We start from the raw sequence: 6,098 nt of genomic DNA on the forward strand, positions 1-6,098 counted from the left end.
GATATTCCCGTGAGGGTATTATTTACTTATTAACCAACTTGTTGACGAGGGGGTGCAGGACCACCACCTGTCTTTTTTTCCTCTGCCCTTTTCTTGGTTGCTGTTATGAACAAACTAACAGAGTATTACAGGCCAGTATTACCTTGCCAAGAGACGCAAAGCAATCTAAGAGATAAATATTACCATTCTGTAGAATACTCCTGTATTCCACTTTTACTTGTTCCCATGTTCTTGTGGGTCCTGTTGTGGCTCTAATGTGAAAGGGGATATAATATAACATATTATAATATAATATAATGCCATATGATATTGGACAATATAGTGTCATATGATAGATCTACCCTACCGCCTACTGGTGTTGGCCAGAGGGGCCGATGGCGCGATATGGCAGCCTGGCTACAACCGTAGCTGCCTCCACCAGTGTGTGAATGTGGGAGTGAATGAATAGTGGTATCGTAAAGCGCTTTGGGTGCCTTGGAAAGCGCTATATAAATCCAATCCATTATTATTATTATTATTATTATTAAATTACCTACGAGTTTGATTTGTCAGCAACTTTCTGCCAGCCCTCTCTCCTTGCTTTTGCAGCCTTTGCAGTGTTCTCTTGCGTTTTAATTAAACTCTGAAACTCCTGAAATCCCTCAATCAAGAGTTCTTGCTCTGCTGCCGGAAAATACCGAGCACGCCCCTTGGACATTTTCGCCGACCAATCAGCGGGTTGCCGATCAATGTTTCTACTATCGATGCGTAGCCCCTTTTACGACACCCAGTGATGTCACATTCCTGCGTCCAGCTGTAGTAATCGTCAACAGCAGGTGTGTTCGGGGAACCGGATTAGCGAGCTCACGGTTAGCGCGATGATTTGATCTTGGATGTGTCATTTGATCTTGGATGTAGTAAGCGACGTACGAAGAACGGGCCCCTGGTCTGGATGCTCATCTGTAAAGAAGTAAAACTCGGATGGTTCAGTGGTCTCTAGCAGCTGATTAGTGAGCCAGCACTTCTGTGTATCATGCAGTTGTGCTTCTTTTCCTCTTGTGTCGACTCCCCTTGTCCCGTTATGTCCAATTACTCCCAGCCGTGCCTCCGTCTGTTTCAGGTCTGTTTTTTTGTTTAGCTTTTCCCAGTTTAGGTTACTCCCTGGGGTCCGTTCTTCGTACCTCGCTAAGTAAGTTAGCTGGATTTGATTGTTGACGATTTCGCGTGATCTTGGACCGTTCGGTTCTCCGAAGCTCATCCGGGACTTGCTGTCATAGCAACAGATCCGTAAGCGTAAACCTGCTCGGGAGCAGGTTTACTTTATGTAAACAGGATTAGATCGCGGCCACGCAGGTATGTCCGCTTCATTTATACGAAAGCAACAGCGATATTTTACCACTGTTTCACCATAAATAAATAACATCAATCTAACTAAAGATAATGCAGCACTTGATTCTTTTGATTTCATACAGATACATACAGGTCATTTCCTAAAAAAGGGAAATGTACTATTAATCATTCTATTTCATGTATGTGATTATTTCAGATGTAATTCTTATTTTAGAGTAGTAATAGTAAATTACTTCGTGTAATCAAGATGAGAGACCACGGCTATAAAAGCGAAGGTGGATTTGGGAAGCCTGTCGCAGCCATATCCTGTCCGTTTACGCGAGTGTTATGGTTCAAAAATATTGGAGATGGACACCAGAGGAAAAACCCACAATAACAACACTGGTCCGGTCGGGTTGAGTCAAACGATGATTTAATGATCACACACGTGGGAGATGGACACTGTATGCAGACAGTCTCAGATCTCATCTCAAAAAACACCTTTCCATAGTTTTATGAAATCAGGGTATTAGAACGCCCCCTCATGCGTAGTGACAGGTGTAATACAATCAATGTTGACAATTTTATTTAACACAAAGAATAACATTGTCTCCTTCCCGAGGGCAGACGCTAACTGCCCCCCTTCTCCTGGAACCGTCTGTACCCTGCTGAGACACAACATGGCAACTACAAGGACTCTTTCATTTATTAAGACCATCAGTGTGTATTGCTCTAAATCAAGTATATAATATTAAATGAATATTGCTGGATCAGCTACTTCTACTTAAAACATATTAAAACATGACTAAGCACAAAATCACCAAGAATGACATCTTATAAGTGCTGTGTAAGCGCGTGCGGCCTTCCAAGCTCAAAGCCTTTGCCCTCCATAGATCAGCCAGACTCGCGCTGGCTGTAGCTTTTAACCTTTAATTACCTTGAGCACAACTCTAAAATGAGCAACAAACTGCAATGTGTATGGAATGATCATGGTTACATCTGCAATGGAAAATCATGTTATTATTCTGATACCTGTAAGAAAGATCAAATTAAAGTTATCACCATCACTGTAATGCAAAGAATAATGTAAGATCAAAAACTTCAATTCATGCTTAATGCAAAGCTGATTATATACTTCTAATGAACTAATAATGGCATATTAAAATATTAAATGATAATGAGAAAAACATCCCCTCCTTATTCTACAATTCCCTCTGTTGACCTCTGGAGAATCCAGAGGTCACAAACAGTTGTGTCCCTCCTTGGCCTACACATTCAGCTCCACATGCATCATTGGCATCATGGACATTGGAGTAATGACTCCAGGGTCCACTGCCTTCACAGACATACTTTTGAACATTCGTCTGGCACAAGGGATGAGACAACAACAAATAACCATAATACCCACCACAATAGACAAAGAAAACATGACCGCAGTGATGACCCCCTTCCACTGTCCGAACACTGAGGTCAGCCAGCCTTCTAACGGATTACCAACACCGGAGTGATCATGCATAGTTTCAGAAAGGCTCTTTAGGCCCTCCAGAGCCTTGGTTACCGACCCATCTGGAGCAGTATTGTTTGGAATAAAGGTGCAACACTGGTCAGCAAACATAGCACATACGCCCCCCTTTTCCGCTAACAACATGTCAAGGGCCATTCTATTCTGCACTCCCATTAACGAGGTCGGACCCACCTGCTCCGCTAGCCCCTCCAATCCGTCTCTGGTCAGGTTAGAGAGCCTCAGTACATTGTAATGAACATAATTAATCCTATCTACATTCTTGTTTGGAGTCACTGGAAAGAAAGCAGAAATTATTGGAATATTTTCAAACCCGGCTGCTATTTGGTCAACAAGTTTAAATTCATTTGGAACCCCCCTGGGCACTCCAATGGAGTCGATCCAGGTGGGGGAATTCATTCTAGGGTCATAAACATTTGTGTTTTGTATTCCTCTCTTTCTCAAAATGTGTCTTTTGCGCCTGGCTGCCAAAGTGCGCGTATTGTGTGAGGGAATTGATTTTACCTTATTTCCGATTAGCATAAGTGGCGCTCCTAGTCTCACCATCGCGCACGTCCCCACGCTCCCAAGAGGAACACGTACCAGTAGAGTCCTGTGCCCGCAATAGTAATACAGCCCGCTCCTAGCCCAAGTCCCAATTAGGGTGGCTGCATCACTCACATTGTTGGTGGTCCTCCCAATCTGGGTGACCGAACACCAACTGGGGTCAATTTCCCCCAACCGATATTTAACTTTATCTGTGGTAAACTTAAAGCACGTATAATTATCTTTCCGGGGCATAAACGGCCCTACTTGCGTGAGCTTGCCAATAGGGGGAAATAGACTGGACAACACAGTGCAGTTCCCCGTATTCACAGCTCCTCTAGTTATTTGCAACATACAATTATAGCCCCACTGATCCTCTGGATGCAGAGGTGCAGGCTCTATAAATAAACGCGGCCTTGCTGAAGCGCAGGCTACACAATTAGCCACTTTTTGTTCTCTAGCATTTTGGGCTATCCAGTCCAGCCAGATGTTACTGTCACTGAACCCGGTAGCGCGTTCAATCAAATCCTGAGGTTTCAGGGTGGTGTAGTCCACCGACACTACTCGCCTCTCTCTTGGTTCGTGCTCCTCTGGTGTAGCTTCCGATGACCCGCTCCCCTCCTGCCCTGTAAAAGATGCAACAGAGCTGGTGGGAGTAGAAATCACACGAGTTGTTATGTCTTCTCTACCTGCCGGTACACGATTAGTTTTTTCTAGGAAATTAACTTTAATTAACCCTTTTGGATCAACCCCCGCTATTTCCACCCCCAAAATTAAATACATAGATTGTTTGCGATGCCAATTCCCCAATGATAAAGTTAACGCGTTTCCAGAGGGGCTAAAATCCCTCTGTAGTTTAAGCCCGTTTTCTGATCCTGATTCTAACGGTTCCCAATTTTGCCCAGTGTAACCCCTTACCTGGTCCCAATTACGGCACCAGCTGTCATAAGGACGATTTCCCCTCTCACAGTGCGTACTCACTGAATAATCCCAACAGACCCACACATTGTATCCCCTCCAAGCACTGCCGACGTCCCTGCAATTAACAACATCACACAGATCAAACGTAAAGGAAGTTGTGGAGCCAATCACATAATCTAATTCTAAACCACCATATGTGCTGAGACACTCATCCTTTTTACCAGAGACCTCGCGCTTCACTCTTGCCCGCAACCTTAAATCACTATGGACCACGCGTGATGTACTTGGTGTATCAAACAACGCCGGACTGGCATGGCCTCCGTGCTCAGACTGGTTTCCCGGGTCGGTCTGCAACAAACAAATCAAAAAACAAATAGCCATGATTAGCAACATAGTTAACATCAAACTCATAATAATTTTGAACATTGTGATGGCTTTTGAAACTCTTCTTTCATCACCAGTGTCTACTTGTTGTGATGGCATGGTGGTATGTGAATGTTATGGTGTAGTAAAAAGTTCAAAGCCCTTTGTCAGAGCCTCTCTCTTGTTTTAGGTGTTCAGTGTGGTACCGCTCCTTTTCGTTGGCGTGGCGATCTCCTCCTTGTCTGCTCCTCTTTCTTTGACCTTCCGGGTAGACTACCGGTCGGTCCGTTGCACAGGTGTGAGGGATTATTGTGCCGCTCAATTTCACCTGCGTCGGGTTGAGATTGATCCTTCCTCACCAAGCCCTCGTGCGCAGCTGCGCACTGCGTCCAGTGATACCAGGTGTCGCCTTTCCCCTTCAGTTGGACCGCTGTCGCCGTCCGAGCCGATACCTCATATGGACCAGTCCAGCGGGGCTCCTTCCACTTTCGTTTGATGACTCTCAGCCACACTGTTTTCGCGTCCGGGACCTCTCCTTCTCCTGTGGGCCCCTTACAAGCCGCCTGTTTCGTGAAACTGGACACTAGCGCCTTTAGCTCGTTCCAGTAGTCTGCGTGGGACCGGTTCCCCTTTTTGTCCCGTTCACCCGAGCCCACCGTCCAAGGTGCTGGAAACTGTCTCCCGGTTTGCAGCTCGTATGGTGTAAAACCTGTGGATTGATTAACAGAACATCTTATGGTCATCAACGCAACCGGCAGGGCTGCGACCCAATTTAGCCCTGGTTGCGCGCAGATTTTTGCCAATTTGTTTTTCAAATTTAGGTTCATTCTTTCTACTTTCCCCTGAGACTGAGGATGATAGACCGTTCCAAATTTATGCTGGACGCCCAACATTTTTTCTACTTTTTCCAAATCTTGATTTTTAAAATGGGTTCCATTATCTGATCTAATTCTTTTCGGGAACCCATGACGGGGAATGTAATAATTGATTAAACACTTAATGACAGTCTTAGCATCCTCCTTTTTTGTAGCCCAGGCCTCTGGCCAGCCGGTCAAAGCGTCAACACACACTAACAAATATCTTACACCGCCCGGCCCGGAATCAATCATATCAGTGAAATCAATAACAATCTCCTCTCCCGGCCTCTCAGGGGGCCGAAACTTACCCACTTCCGGTTTTACTGCTGGCTTAGGATTGTGTGCCCCACAGATTAAGCACATCCTGGCCTTCTCCCTTATCATTCCTCGCAGCTCAGGATGCCACCAATGACACAAATTTCTTTCCATCTGGGCTCTCCCCACGTGGGCAAGTCCGTGGGCTTCATCCACCTTCTGTTCTGCCATTTTGGCTGTCAGCACGGGGCGCCCGTCTGGCCCCCTCCACAAATGTCCATCCTGCCAGGCTCCTTTGTTTTTCCACACCCCCTTTTCCTCTGGGGATGCCTCCTCCTGGGCCCGTT

Source organism: Astatotilapia calliptera, chromosome 9 (assembly GCF_964374335.1).
Source record: "Astatotilapia calliptera chromosome 9, fAstCal68.1, whole genome shotgun sequence".
Lineage (NCBI taxonomy): Eukaryota > Metazoa > Chordata > Actinopteri > Cichliformes > Cichlidae > Astatotilapia > Astatotilapia calliptera.